Raw genomic sequence first — 17,188 nt, forward strand, 5'->3', positions numbered from 1 at the left:
TAATGCTCTTTTACATCTTCTGCCATACGTTTTTTGTGCAGTGGAGGCTTTTCCACTGACTTCAGATATCATGTGACCATTCTCAGGCATGAAAAAGGACGCACGAACGTCGTATTTTTAATTACTTTTTTTGTCAGGGAAAGCAGGTCAATCAAAAAATAAATAAGGTACTTTGGCAACCGAATATGGAATCGGTAATTTGATTATAACGCCTAAAGTGGTAACTGTAAAAGCAATTATTATGACTGGTCCTTCATAACTACTTGCAAGACTGTGATCAGTGAGACTTAATGGATATTGAAAGCGATTCACATAATATTGTATTTGGTGCTTTATACCAAAGTGGTTGACACAAAGATTCGATCAGGGATGTAAAATCTTTTGGTAAATGAAATCGACTTATCAAAGACTATATATCTGACTGTAAAAACTGTTTTAGCAGTGCTGGAAAGAGTAATTGGCAATCAGGTATTTTACGTGTAATTATAAAGTACTCTAAACGTTGGAAATAAACAAAATATCTTAAGACAAAACGAAATAATAAATAAGAAATTCGTATACGTGGCCATCACCTGTAGCAAGTACAGAAATATTCGTTTCGTAAATAACAAAAGCCATTATCTTCCTGTGACGTATTTTATTTGTTCTATACCCTTTCACTTTAAGGCACTTCCAGTGGCATCTTTGTGTTATTTGTAGATTATGAAACAGTTCAGGTCTTATTTTTTTTAGGTGAATAAGTGATTACTGACAGTTAATCGAATTTTTGGCTGGCGTCTGCGTTTCCTCTCATTTGGTCACAGGCTGTAGATTGCACTATAAAATCACTTACGAGACGTAAGCACATTAATTTCACGTTACAAACTTTTTCGTCACAATTTTTATGTTCTTTGCGCTAATTGGTGTGGAGCACAGTTATTGGCTCTGAGCACTATGGGAGCTGTGGTCATCAGTCCCCTAGAACTTACAACTACTTAAACCTAACTAACCTAAGGACATTGCACTCATCCATGCCCGAGGCAGGATTCGAACCTTCGACCGTAGCAGTCGCACGGTTCCAGACTGCGCGCCTAGAACCGCGAGGCCACCGCGGCCGGCACAATTATTCTTCTGTCACTAACTGCGAATATTTTACCAAAAACTGATTTAGAGTCGTAACTACTGGGTGCTCAATTTATGTCTCTTCTTATTTGGTTTGCATATGTACACGTTGCCAACCTAAAGAATCATATGCTGAAAACTAAAGTCTGCTCATTCTCTTATCTTTATATCTGTTTATGTGTGCTTGTAGTTAGTAAGGCTGAGCTGAAGAAATTGCACGTGAATATGCCAGAGCGTAGTTGAAAGTTTCCGTTTTCAGCTGATTCGAGCTGTCTCACAACCACATTCACTTTCAACTTTCTATAACTATCACTGGCTAGCCACACACGCATACACATATAAGGAGAACAGAAATAAACAAACGTTAGTTTTTAGCATATACGCTACTGGTCATTAAAATTGCTACACTAACAAGAAATGCATATGATAAACGGGTATTCATTGGACAATTATATTATACTAGAAGTGACATGTGATTACATTTTCACGCAATTTGGGTGCACAGATCCTGAGAAATCAGTACCCAGAACAACCACCTCTGGCAGTAATAACGACCTTGATACGCCTGGGCATTGAGTCAAACAGAGCTTGGATGGCGTGTACAGGTACAGCAGCGCATGCAGCTTCAACACGATACCACATTTCATCAAGAGCAGTGACTGGCGTATTGTGACGAGCCAGTTGCTCGGCCACCATTGACCAGACGTTTTCAATCGGTGAGAGATCTGGAGAATGTGCTGGCAAGGCCGCAGTCGAAAATTTTCTGTATCCAGAAAGGATCCTACAGGACCTGCAACATGCGGTATTGCATTATCCTGCTGAAATGTAGGGTTTCGCAGAGATCGAATGAAGGGTAGAGCCACGGGTCGTAACACATCTGGAATATAACGTCCACTGTTCAAAGTGCTATCAATGCGAACAAGAGGTGACCGAGACGCGTAACCAATGGCCCCCCATACCACCACGCCGGGTGATACGCCAGTATGGCGATGACGAATACACGCCTCAAATGTGCGTTCACCGTGATGTCGCCAAACACGGATGCGACCATCATGATGTAGTAAACAGAACCTGGATTCATCCGAAAAAATGACGTTTTGCCATTAGTGCACCCAGGTTCGTCATTGAGTACACATCGCAGGCGCTCCCGTCTGTGATGCAGCGTCATGGGTAAGCGCAGCCATGATTTCCGAGCTGATAGACTATGCAGCTAAGAACGTCATCGAACTGTTCGTGCTGATGGTTGTTGTCTTGCAAACGTCCCCATCTGTTGAGTCAGGGATCGAGACGTGGCTGCACGATCCGTTGCAGCCATGCGGATAAGATGACTGTCATTTCGACTGCTAGTGACACGAGGCCGTTGGGATCCAGCACAGAGTTCCGTATTACCCTCCTGAACCCACCGATTCCATATTCTGCTAACAGTCATTGGATCTCGACCAACGCGAGCAACAATGTCGCGATACGGTAAACCGCAATCGCGATAGGATACAATTCGACCTTTATCAAAGTCGGAAACGTGATGGTAAGCATTTCTCCTCCTTACACGAGGCACCACAACAACGTTTCACCAGGCAACGCTCGTCAACTGCTGTTTGTGTATGAGAAATCGGTTGGAAACATTCCTCATGTTAGCACGTTGTAGGTGTCGCCACCGGCGCCAACCTTGTGTGAATACTCTGAAAAGCTAATCATTTGCATATCACAGCATCTTCTTCCTCTCGGTTAAATTTAGTGTCTGTGGCACGTCATCTTCGTGGTGTAGCAATTTTAATGGCCAGCAGTGTAATTCTTTGGGTTGGGAACCTGTACATAAACAAACCAAACAGGAAGGGACATGAGGTGTATACACTGTAGTTACGACTTTAAATCAGAATTTTCGATAAAAAATGTCTACAGATAGTGACAGAAGAAAAAGGAGCGAACATGAAAATGTGCTTTTGTTCCATAAGCTAAGTTTTAGTTCAACCTCCAGCATGTGACCAGGTGAGGGGAAACGCAGATGTCCGCCAAAATATCGATTAACTGTGAGTAATCAGTTATTCACGTAAAAAGAAGAAAATAAAAACATATGTGAACTATTTTATTATCTTCAAGTATAAGTATCACATATGAAAACAAAACTGAATCATTCTAGGTTCCACCGAAGATGCCTTAAAGTAAAAGGCGAAACTCGTCTTGAACAAATAAAGTACATTGGAGTAAGAAAAAAACGTTTGTGACTTACCAAAGGATATAATTAAGATACTTAGCAAATTACATCTTATAACATACAAACATATTAGTTTCAGTTTAACTTCCGTAAGTCTATACAGAATACTGTAAATATTAACGTGTTCCATGTCACTGTAATTCTTATTCCACATGCTACCAAACACTGTTTAAAAAATTCATCGATCCATTCTGAAAAACTGTTGTTACTTTCATATGTCGGTAGATAAATCCATTTTGGATATTTATCATGCGATGAAATACGTGACTTTTTACAACTTATCATGTGCAAAAAAACAGGTTTCTGTTTCTTGAACCGTTTACGAAATTTGCGGTTGAGACAACCACACAGTTCACGACGCGCGGACGAAGTATCGGTTGCATCGTGAACGACCCACGTGCGACCCGTCCGCCGACATACCATCCAATATCTCGAGAACGGTGATAGCTATCGTTCTCCTCTCAACTTTAAAAACAATTTCGATATGTTGACTAAATTTCATATGCAATAATGTATTACCTAAAATTACGTATACACAGAGTCCACGAAATGCATTTTTACCTCTGCACATTCAATAAAATTTCGGGTAGTGGATTACATAAAAGCGATACAGCAAGTAATCACGACAAGCTTCCCACTTCCTCAAGAACTGCCCCAACCTCATCTCTCCCCCATCCTCCAACACCTGTAACGAACCACATCCTACCTACTCCTCGAAGTGTAAAGCGAAACCTCCTCCAGTCACCCCTGAGCTCACCATCCCTGTTCGTCCTGTTGATGACCCCATCCACCCCAACAACTCGCTCCGCCCTCCACCTACTGCAGAGGACATAATCCGTTTCATCACCATTGTGCTTCAAAACATCCACCCCTTCCAGTGCTCCCACACCCTTTCCCGAATCGCCCTCGCAGCCCGTTCCATCTTCCTTCTTACCACCAACGCACATACTCCCACAACCAGGCCCACTTCACCTTCACCCCCCTCACCACCCTCGTCTAACTCTTACCTCCCATGGTACAACAACCCTACCGTATCCTGTACCACAATATTCGCTCCATGCCCACCCACAAACTCCTCTTCCTCCACACCCTCCGTCAGCACTGCATGGATGGCTTTGTCCTCAATGAGACCTTCCTTCAACCCCGTATCTCCATCTCCACAGCTCCTTACACCCTTCACCGCACCAGTAACCCATACCCTCTGGCCCATGGCGGAGTTGCTATTGGCCACCTCAAGCACCTCCCTGTCCGGCCCCAACCTCTCCTTAACAATCCTGCCGAGCATCTCACCCTCAGCCTCTTCTTCCCCACCCTTACCGTCACCTGTGCCACCATTTATGTCCGCCTCAAACCCCCATCCCGTACGATTTCCTGGCCACATTGACAGCACCTTCTCCTCCTACGTGATTTCCGCTGACCCCAATATCCACAGCCGTGATCCTGCCGACCTCCAGTGGTGGCATCAGTTTATCACCACCCTCAAGGGAGACCTGGTTCCCCTCCCTCAGCACACCCAACCCCAATCCAACACCACTCCAGATGTGGTCCTTGCCTCTCCCAAACTCCTTGGGCGCATCACCGCAGATGTCCTTGACCTCATTGGCAGTGACCTTGCTCCTGTTCTCCTCAATATCTCTAGTGGTCGCCATCCCCCCAACGCTCCTCACCCCAACATTCCTCCAAAACTTGTCCGTGATTACTCCCGTGCCAACTGGTATGCCTACCGGGACTCCATTCACACCCAGGTTGACGGCCACGATCTTACACTCCAATCTCCTGATGACATCTCTCACACTGCTGCCTTCCTGCACCAGACCTTGTCTGACGCCATCGCCACCCATATCCCCACCAAAGCCATCCACCCTCACCGCCCCGCCCTGCCTCCACAGGCCGTCCATCTGCTTCGAGAGTCCCACCACCTCTACCACTCTTTTCTCCGCACTCGTGACCGAGATACACTTACCCTCCTCCGGCAATTACAATGACATATCTGCAACCTGCTTACTGTGAAGAAACGCCGTGCCTGGCGCCAGACATGTACACAACTCAACACCACGCTCCCCATAAACTCTTCTAAGTATTGGTCTGCTTTCCACTGCCTTATTGGGAACTGGCCCACCCCCAGTACCCTCTCCTCCTTGATGACCATCCCTTTCCTCGCAATCTCAGTAAGGCCAACCACTTTGCCTCTCACCTCTCTGATGTTTTTCCCATTCCAGATGATCCCCATTTTGATTATTCCCTCTTCCCTGATGTTATGGACCGTACGAATACCTCTGTTCCTCCCCTTGCTCCTAGCTTCCAGTACTTGGGCCACACACCACCATCTGAACTTAACATTCCCATCACTCCACAGGACATCAGCCTCACACTCTGCACTAAACGCAACACGGCTCCTGGCCATGACTGCATTACCTACCGTCACCTCTAACATTGCCCTCCCTCCTCCCTTTCAGTCCTTGCCACCCTCTACAATGTCATCCTTGCCACTGGCTTCTACCCCAACGTGTGGAAAACCTCCCATATCCTGATGCTCTCCAAACCCAACAAGCCTCCATCTGATGCCTCTTCCTATCATCCTATCTGTCTCACATCGGTTCAGCAAGCTCTTGGAATCCATCCTTTCCTGGCGCATCCATCACCACCTCTGGCAGAAACACCTCCTCCCCGACACCCAATGTGACTTTCGACCTTCCTTCTCTGCTGATGACCAACTCCTCCGCCTCACTCATCTCCTCTCCTTCCAGCTTAACTCCCGTCGCTCTGCCATTTTTGTCTCCCTCGACCTCAAAAACGCCTACGACCATGTCTGGTATCCCGGTCTCCTGTTTAAACTCCAAATCTACGCCCTTCCTGTCAACTACATCCGTCTTATGGCCTCCTTCCTCTCCCACCGCCCCTCCTATGTTACCATCCATAATGCCAATTCCCACACCTTCTACACCTCTGCAGTTGAGCCCCAGGGCTTGGTCCTCTCCCCTCTCCTCTACCTCCTGTACACGGCAGATATGCCCCAACCTGCCCCTCCTCCAGTACAGCTCTTGCAATATGCCAATGACACCACATTCCTCGCCCTCGCTCCTACACTCCATTGGTCCCAACGCCTTCACCGAGCGTGGTGGCGCAGTGGTTAGCACACTGGACTCGCATTCGGGAGGACGACGGTTCAATCCCGTCTCCGGCCATCCTGATTTAGGTTTTCCATGATTTCCCTAAATCGCTTCAGGCAAATGCCGGGATGGTTCCTTTGAAAGGGCATGGCCGATTTCCTTCCCCATCCTTCCCTCACCCGAGCTTGCGCTCCGTCTCTAATGACCTCATTGTCGACGGGACGTTAAACACTCAGCTCCTCCTCCTCCTCCTCCTCCCAACGCCTTCACCAGGCTCAGCTTGACCTTTTTGCCGCATGGTGTAACCAGTGGCTCCTGAAAATCAATCCTTCCAAGACCCAGGCAATCATCGTAGGTCGTACCACTCACTCCTTCCGGCTCCTGGATTTCTCCCTTACCGTCTGCACCCGTCCTGTCCGCCACACCCCCACCCTCACCTACCTTGGCCTCACCATTGATCGTCACCTCACCTGGATCTCTCATCTCTGCTCCATCCAATCCAAAGCCCACAACCGCCTCCGACTCCTCAAACTCCTCTCTGGCCGGACATGGGGGTTGCAACCCTCTACCATCCTCCACACCTACAAATCCTTAATCTGTCCCATCCTCTGTTGTGCCAGTCCCACCTGGGTATCTGCCCCCCCCCACCGAAGTCTATAAGTCCCTCCAGATCCTTGAGCATCATGCACTTCGCCTCACCTTCCGTAAACGTCTCCCATCCCCCACGCGGATCCTCTATGACCTCATTCCTTTCCCCCATCTACTCCTGTTCCTTTAACTTACCCACATACTCTACACCTCCCGCTTCCTTGATCCCCCTCACCCCCTGATTGCTCCTCTCCTCTCCAATCCCCGCCCACTGCCACGTCTTCACTGTTGTGTCCCCCCTACCCTCCATCTCTACACCCGACATCTCCTTTCCCAAGGTGACTTCCATCAACTCCCTGTCCTGGATAATGCTCTCTCTCTCTCCATTTATCCCTCCTATCAACTCTGATCCTCACCCCACTCCTATCCTCCGTCCTTTTCATGGGCTCAATCTCCCCCCTTCCATCCTCTTTTTTTCCCCATCTACCCTCTCTCTCCCCCCTTCCATCCTCTTTTTTCCCCACCTACCCTCTCTCCCCCCCCCTTCTCTCCTCCAAGTCCTTTTGAATTTCCCTCCTGTGCCTTTTCGCATTCCCTCTCGCGTCTGCCCTGCCTTCCCCCCTTATGAGTCCTCTTCCTCCTTTGGTTCCCCCCTTTCGTTTATCCTCTCCTCCCTCCTTGTTTCCCTCCCCCCCATCTGCCCAGGTCCCCCCCCCCCCAAATTGCCATCGGCTATGGTGTGTTATCATTGTGCCGACATTTTAGTTCAGTGTTTACAGTGAGTGTTCAGTGTTGTGTGTCTTCTCCGAAGTGTTGTGAACGGACATCATACTGTCACTGGGTGTGATTTTTATATTTCTTGCGAACAGAAACCAGACTGTCGCCATGTTTTTTTTAATTATCTGTCTACTATGTTCCCTGTCTGCTTCCTGCGTATTTTATTAGGTTTACCAACCCTTGGCTTTATGTTTTAACTTTCCCCAATTTTCCGCCATTTTACAATTTCAGTCACTGTCTTATCGCCTGCTTTTATTGTTTCTTATCTTCTTTCTTACGTTTTAAAAAATCTGTAGGCTGCAGAGCAGCATAATGAGCTGCTGCCAGCCCGCCCCTTTTGGGGGGAATCGAAATACAATCAAGGGAAAAAAAAGAAAAAAGTAATCACGACGAAAAGAAATTCAGTCCTTTATCGAGCGAAGATATCAGTTTGTAAGATATAGAAGAATGAATTTTTTTCACCAAATAGTTTCCTTGGAAACGGTTGATAAATATTTCATAGCTACCGCCGCGTCCGCGCCAGCGCTTCGGCGAAAGTTCGTGTAGCCGGGGTTCTGTGTCTGACATCACACTCAGCGCGTTCTGTGATTGGCAGCGCCGACCTGGAGCGCAGCGCGCGGCAGCGGTAGAGGTTCGACATGGGCAAACCGCGACGCAGAGGCCGCTATGTCGCGCCGCTGACAGCGTTTCTAGGGCAACCACACCACTGCCGCGCGGTTTTAACGAGCAGCAGCCTTAGTGAGAACCGGCCTTTAGACGCAAAATCAATTTTGTACTCTGTACTATTGGCATTCTTATGCAAGCAAACGGCATCAGTCCTGTAATGTGACATGTCGGTTGCAAGGGACAGGATCTGGTCAGATGTAAATGTCACTAAGCTTGGTACCGACATCAAGTGTGTTTTCAACTGCAAGAATTCTTTTTTCACGTACGGAAAGAGTTTCTGCTCCAGATTGTTCAACTTACGTTTGATGTTAGCTACTTGAGGAATGAATTCTGAGTAGCAGTCCACTTTCCCCAGAGAAGACGAGTTTTTTGGGGGGCAGAAGCTCCTGGGTTACATCAACGTGCTCTGCCGTCGGTATATCCCTCTGCTGCTTAACATACGCCCCAGATACTGTACCGCCGATGCAGAGAATTTGCATTTGTCCAGATGACAATGAGGCTCGTTCTCCAGCAGCGACTGAGATATTAGGTTGGTGCATAAGTTCGTAGTGTTTCCTAACCTGTATCATTACTTGACGAGAAATGGTGTCTTCCTCTAACATGCAGAAACGAACGGTATGGTTTAGCCCAAACAAAGCAGCAACTCTATTTATAAAGGCATGTGTGCATCCGCGAAAGTTAATGTCATGCATCTGGTGGAACGGCAACGGTGTGGTTTGCTTCCCCAAGGTGTAATCATCACTGCTGATATTTATTGTCAACAACTGAGATGTCTTGTAGGCGGGGTCCAAAACGACAACGACCAGGGCGACTGCGTAAAGTGATGCTACTCCACTACAACGCCCAACCGCATTCTGCTTGACTGACAAAAAGCGCTATACAGCAACTGGGTTGGAATGTCAGTTCACACCCACGTTATTCACCTGATCTTGTACCCTTATATTTTCACCTTTCCCACTCTCTATTGAACAACCTTCAAGGAACTTCCTTACCTGATGAAAATGGCTCCACAAGTTCTTTGCGCCAATACCATGTGATTTCTACTATCGAAGAATCGAGAAGATACCCCAGCGTTGGCAGACTGTTGTAAATAGTGAAGGAGAATATACTACTGATGACTAAAATCTGTGTTATCTGTATCAGTTGAGCTTAAACGCAACGACCTTACACACAATCGAAAAGAAATAGCTACATTAATATGTGGTGTCTTCTTTTAGTGGTTCAGTGGCCGTAAAGAAACTGTATTATAAAATAAAAAAATAAATAAAAATAAAAAAAACAGGAATTCAGAAGCCTACAGGCATTGAATTAAATAGATGGTGAAGGTTGAAAATTTGAGTCAGACCGGGACACCAACTTGAATGCTTCGATTCTGTAAAATGGTTGTCTTAAGTGCCTCGGGCTTCCGACCCAAATTTTCAACCAGTTATGTGTAAGTGGCGCCCCTACCCTAGAGCCATCCTTGCACATGTATGCCGGGTATCTGTAGTAAGAGAAGTCAAGCGCGTTTTCTCTGTGTTTCCCCAAATTTTAGAAATTTCCGTTTTTGTAATGTGTACCTGCAAGCAGCTTGTAACGCCGAAAATACATATCCTCCTATTTCCATCTATTGTACTATAATTTGTTTTCCTTATTTTTGTTACCTGAATATATAACATTTCTGTGTCTTTACATATTGTAATTGTTTTACTATTTGTATATATATATTTATTCATTTATGTCGATGTATAATTGGTTTGTTTCGTAAATATTATTTGTATTTTTACGCTGGGTCTTGCCTAGGGAAAACTGCTATCGAACGATTACATCGATAAGTCGTGTGAAGACTCAAAGTGTGTAGGATCTTTGGTAGTGTTAACTCTGCCGCGTGGAGCGCGGGCAGAGCTGTAAGAGTCTGGCTGGAGTAGCGAGTGGAGCAGGTGTGTTGTGTGACGCTCCCGCGAGTTGCCGCGCTTGCGGGGTTTGGCAGCATGTAATTGCGCTCGACTCGCGATGATAGTTTCTGACATGGTGTCGCGGACGGGAAGCATTAGCTGGCGCACATCAAGAGCCCGTTTCGCCTGGTGACCGTGTCGAGAAGAAGGCGCGCCAACATCCAGTTTCTGCTACAGCGACGGCCGACAATGAGTGACTGTCGCCACCTCCTCGATCGACGTCTTCATACCTTCAATCAACCAACAAGGAAGACTAAAAGCACGTAAAGTTTCAGAACTGTATGGCAGACCTCAGCTTTTCAAATTGTTCCATTTGCCTCGCAAAATTACAGCAACTTAGCATGAACCTTTGTTGCTCATTGTCCCAATTGCATTGCGAAGCAGGGTCCCTTCCTTTTCCGAAATGAGCCCGAGGGTCGTTGAAATTCAAACGCCAGCATCATTCGATTTCACTGCTTTAATTTCAAAGTTCAGCTGGCTACAATATTTAGATTGCACAAGCACAAATTAAGAGTGCGAGTTTTGTTACCGTATTTTAGTTACCTGTGACTGCACCTCAGCTTGGTACCTACTAAATTTTACTATTGTTAATTGTTCAGAATCATTTAATTCAAGTTCGAAGTTAATTCTCTTATTTCTAAATTGCGTAGATTCAAGTAGCTTTTGAAATGATTGTTTAGGTAGTCCAAGACTAACCTTATTTTACTGAATGTCGATGTGCTTCAGAAAGAAAGCTCACTATTAACTTCAGTCACTAAATTAACTTTCGATTTTCCAGTTTCATTAATTCTTTTGCTAAATTAAGTGTAGCGAAATTTATTACTTCTGACAAACTTTCAGTTTCACACTACACGTGTCAACCTTCAGTTGCCACGCTTCTAGTGCTAATTATATGTGTAATAACCTTTCTTTTTCAGTTATTATAGTAATTGTCCATAGGACTGGCGACCGTAATTTCCCCCAAATCTCAAATATCTAATTACCGCTAGTTGATTGTTAACGTAACGGCCGCACATTTACTTTCTTTATTAACTTTATCCCTATTTCAAAATTAATTTCCACCAGTTTCACTTGCATTTTTCCTTTCATTTAGATGTAACCCTGGCCTCCCTCTTTACCGACAGGTTAACTTCGGTGACGATTGCTTTTCCAAAATTCCCATTAGGTACACGCGGTTTCATTTTTCACTGTCATTAAGGTCGATAAGTGAGGGGGAGGTTACAAACTCAAACAAATACAGCCAGTCACACCTTTTATACTATACCCATTATCTACGTGAAGCATCAGTTTGCTTCCTGTTCCACACAAAATAATTTTTAAAGCGGAATTTTACGTGCTCATTCGATAGAGCGGCCCCAAATAAGTGCACTGCGGTATTTGTTTTGTCTATATGAATAAGCAGGAACAGTAAAACCCAAAGAATAACCAGAACTCCAGGAACGACTGAGCAGCAGCGCGGGTGTGTGGCGATAGCAATCAGCACGGGCCAAGGCTGTGACGTCGCTACAGTGTCATCAAACACATAAAAAGGTGAGGGCGGAGGCTGAGGTTGCCCCATGGGTACTCGACTCTTTTCGGATCAGCTCCGCATTCCGTTTGATGAGTTCCTGAATCTGCTAAAGCTGTAGCTGTTGTTCCTGCAACGTTATCAGACGTTGTAAAACTGTAAAAGTCCAGAAACGGTTGATTCACAGTTAAGAGCTACACTGAAGCGCCAAAGAATCTGCTATTGGCATGCATATTCGAATACAGGGATATGTAAACAGGCAGAATATGACGCTGCGGTCGGCAACACCTATATAAGACAACAAGTGTTTGGCGCAGTTGTTAGATCAGTTACTGCTGCTACAATGGCAGGTTATCAAGATTTAAATGAGTTTGTTCGTGGCGTTATAGTCGGAGCACGAGCTATGGGACACAGCATCTCCGAGGTAGCGATGAAGTGGGGACTTTTCCCGTACGACCATTTCACAAGTGTACCGTGAATATCAGGAATCCGGTAAAACATCAAATCTTCGACATCGCTGCGGCCGGAAAAAGATCCTGCAACAACGGGACCAACGACGACTGAAGAAACCGTTCAATGTGACAGAAGTGCAACCCTTATGGAAATTGCTCCAGATTTCAATGCTGGGCCATCAACAAGGATGCAAACCATTCAACGAAACATCATCGATATGGGCTTTCGGAGCCGAAGGTCTACTCATGTACCATTGATGACTGCACTGCACAAAGCTTTTAGCCTCGCGTGGGCCCGTCGACACCGACATTGTGCTGTTGATGACTGGAAACATGTCGCCTGGTCGGAAGAGTCTCGTTTTAAATTGTATAGAGCGGACGGACGTGTACAGGTATGGAGACAGCCTCATGAATCCATGGACCTTGCATGTCAGCAGGAGACTGTTCAAGACGGTGGAGGCTCTGTAATCGTGTGGGGAGTGTGCAGTTGGAGTGATATGGAACCCCTGATACGTCTGCCGGCCGGAGTGGCCGTGCGGTTCTAGGCGCTGCAGTCTGGAACCGAGCGACCGCTACGGTCGCAGGTTCGAATCCACCCTCGGGCATGGATGTGTGTGATGTCCTTAGGTTAGTTAGGTTTAATTAGTTCTAAGTTCTAGGCGACTGATGACCTCAGAGGTTAAGTCGCATGGTCCTCAGAGCCATTTGAACCATTTGCTTTGATGCGTCTATATGACTCTGACAGGTGACACGTACGTAAGCATCCTGTCTGATCATCTGCATCCCTTCACGTGCATTGTGCATTCCGACGGACTTGGGCAATAGCAGCAGGACAATGCGAACCCCGCACGTCTAGAATTGCTACACAGTGACTCCAGGAACACTCTTCTGATTTGGTTAGACACTGGACTCGCATTCGGGAGGACGACGGTTCAATCCCGCGTCCGGCCGTCCTGATTTAGGTTTTACGTGATTTCCCTAAATCACTCCAGGCAAATGCCGGGATGGTTCCTCTGAAAGGGCACGGCCGACTTCCTTCCCCATCCTTCCCTAATCCGATGAGACCGATGACCACGCTGTCTGGTCTCCTTCCCCAAACCAACCAACCAACCAACTCTCCTGATTTTAAACATTTGCGCTGCCCACCAGACTCACCAGACATGAATATTATTGAGCATATCTGGGATGCCTTGCAACTTGCTGTTCAGAAGAGATCACCACCCCGTCGTATTCTTGCGGATTGTGGACAGCGCTGCAGGATTCATGGAGTCAGTTCCCTCCAACAGTACTTCCGACATTAGTCAAGTCCATGTCTCGTCGTCGTACGACACTTCTGCGCGTTCGTGGGTGCTCTACACGATATTAGGCAGGTGTACCAGCTTCTTTGGCTTTTCAGTGTATTTTACACGCAAGAGTCAGCCTCTTCGTCACTTTTATCATGCACTGCCCTAGTGGCCGGCGACTAGCTGTACAAAAATCGGAAAGGACAGCCAAAAGAAACTTCAACAGCCTACGAGCAAAACTTGAATAGCAAACCAAAGGAATAGCACAGAACAAGTGTGTCGCAGCGTGCGAACAGTAACGCCGGTAACCGGAAAGTTTCAGATATACAAACACCATTGGGCGAGCAACGCGCAACCACTTTTCGTTGCCTGTCCCACCAGAAGGTCTTGTCAACACACGCGGTATCCATGCCGCGCACGGTCCGGCCTTGAAATCATAAAACTCTGAACTGCCAATGTTGGTGCATTTATCTCGATATCGGTGTCCGAATCCGGCGTCGGAACCAAATGGTGCCTTGAAACAGGAGAGTTATTTACAGATGAAACATACTAAACATGCAGTGTAATAGTCGGAATAGTCACACCTAAGACATTGAGTAAGAACATGCGAGTGCAGTTACACCTCAGTAACAAAGTTTTTCCATGAACATCTGACACTAAACTTGACATTAATTTCTTTACACCAAACTCAATGAAGTGGTAATCAGAGGTTCGCTTACAGTGTGCAGCAGCTGTAAGATGTAGTGCTACAATATTTCAGTGTTGAAATGTTAGGACAGCTAACTGTCGACAGTAGGAAACATTGAATAGGTCGATGAGGAGCTGTCGTCTTCACCTGATTTGACACTACTCGAGTTTGCTTCTTTGAGGGAATGTCAAGACAGTGAGTTAGTTTATTCCAATAGTCGCAACAGCTGAGCTAGATATGGTGTGATTAAGAGAGAAAATAGCTCACAGGCTCAGAATGGGGAAGGATGGAAGGAAATCAGCTTTGTCCTTTCTAAAAGGAATAATCTTGGCATTTGCATTAGGCGTTTTGGGGAAACGACGGAAAATCAAAATCTGCGTAGCTGAATGCATATTTAAGACGTTTTCCTCCTGTATGCGAGTTCACTGTCATAAACATACCACTGCCTCATTAGCTGATTACAAGAAAATTCGTTTTATTGTCATGTGCATCATCCATAGACACTGAATAGAATTTTGGAGGAAAGAAATTTGTGGCATAACCTGACTAAAAAAAGAGATCGGCTGATAGGACACGTTCTGAGTATCACAGGACCGTCAGGTTGGTATCAGAGGGAAGCGTGTAGGGTAAAAATTACGGAGGCGACAGAGATAAGACTTTAGTAAGCAGGTTCAAATGAATACGGGTTGTAGTAGTTATTCGGAGGTGATAAGGCTAGCACGCAGTAGGCTACAGTGGAGAGCTGAAACTAACAATTCTTGGGACTGAAGATCACAACAACGACCACAACAACCTGTCACCCATGGTTCAAGGAACTAAATCTCAGAATCACGAGAAAATCGTGACAAAAAGGCATATACAGCAAGTTTCAACATGTAAACACCATCCAGATTGTAACACTCGTCTAACGCTCGACTACATCTATATCTACATGGATACTCTGCAAATCACATTTAAGTGGCTGGCAGAGAGTTCATCGAACCACCTTCAAAATGTTCTATTATTCCAGTCTCGTATAGCGAGCGGAAAGAACGAACACCTACATTTTTCCGTACGAGCTCTGATTTCCCTTATTTTATCATGGTGATCGTTTCTCCCTATGTAGGTCGGTGTCAACATAGTATTTTCGCATTCGAAGGAGAAAGTTGATGATTGGTATTTCGTGAGAAGATTCCGTCGCAACGAAAAACGCCTTTCTTTTAATGATGTCCAGCCAAAATTCTGTATCGTTTCTGTGACACTCTATCCCATATTTCGCGATAATACAAAACGTGCTGCCCTTCTTTGAACTTTTTCGATGTACTCCGTCAGTCCTATCTGGTAAGCATCCCATACCGCGTAGCAGTATTCAAAAAGAAGGCGTGCAAGCATAGTGTAGGCAGTCTTCTTAGTAGATCTGCCACATTTTCTAAGTCTCCTGCCAATGAAAGGCAGTCTTCGATTAGCCTCCCTAATAACATTTTCTATGTGTTCCTTCCAATTTAAGTTGTTCATAATTGTAATTCCTAGGTATTTAGTTGAATTTATGGTCTTTAGATTCGACTGATTTATCGTGTAAGCGAAATTTAAAGAATTCCTTTTAGCACTCATGTGGATGACCTCAGACTTTCCGTTATTTGGGGTCAACTGCCAATTTTCGCACCATTCAAATATCGTTTCTAAATCGTTTGTCAGTTCGTTTTGATCTTCTGATGACTTTACTAGTCTATAAACTACAGCGTCATCTGCAAACAACCTAAGACGGCTGTTCAGATTGTCTCCCAAATCGTTTATATAGATAAGGAACAGCAAAGGGCCTATAACACTACCTTGGAAACGCCGGAAATCACTTCTGTTTTACTCGATGACTTTCCGTCAATTACTACGAACTGAGATCTCTCTGACAGGAAGTTACAAATCCAGACACATAACTGAGACGATATTCAATAAGCACGCAATTTCACTACAAGCCGCTTGTTTGGTACAGTGTCAAAGGCCTTCCGGAAATCCAAGAATACGGAGTCGATCTGAAATCTCTTGTCAATAGCACTCAACACTTCATGCGAATAAAAATCTAGTTGAGTTTTAAAAGAACGATGTTTTCTAAACCTATGTTGACTGCGTGTCAATAGACCGTTTTCTTCGAGGTAATTCATTATGATCGAACACAATATATGTTCCAGAGTCCTGCTGCATATTGACGTTAATGATATGGGCCTGTAATTAAGGGGATTACTCCTACTACCTTTCTAGAATATTGGTGTGACCTGCGCAACGTTCCCGTCTTTGGGTGCGGATCTTTCGTCGGGCAAACGGTTGTTCATGATTGTTGAGTATGGAGCTAATGTATCAGCATACTCTGAAGGAACCTAACTGGTATACAGTCTGGATCAGAAGACTTGCTTTTGTTAAGTGATTCAAGTTGCTCCACTGCTCCGAGGACATTTACTTCTACGTTACTCACATTGGCAGCTGTTCTTGATTCGAATTCTGGAATAATTGCTTCGTCTTCTTCGGTAAAAGCATTTCGGAAGGCTGTGTTTAGTAACTCTGCTTTGGCAGCACTGTCTTCGATAGTATCGCCATTGCTATCGCGCAGAGAAGGCGTTGATCGTTTCTTGCCGCTAACATACTTCACATACAACCAGAATCTCTTTGGATTTTCTGCCAGGTTTAGAGACAAAGTTTCGTTGTGGGAACTGTTATAAGCATCTAGCTAAATACTTTAATGGCGTTATGACAATTTGTAACAGGACTAATAAAGGCACGTAATACTTTTTCATTATGCCAATGTGTTAAGAATCACTGCCATCGGTGACATACACGCATACATTAAGAGCTATGAGCACTTGTTCAGTAGTAAATAAGTGTTTAACAGCATCGGAGATGAA

This window comes from Schistocerca serialis, chromosome 3, assembly GCF_023864345.2.
Source record: "Schistocerca serialis cubense isolate TAMUIC-IGC-003099 chromosome 3, iqSchSeri2.2, whole genome shotgun sequence".
Taxonomy (NCBI): Eukaryota; Metazoa; Arthropoda; class Insecta; order Orthoptera; family Acrididae; genus Schistocerca; species Schistocerca serialis.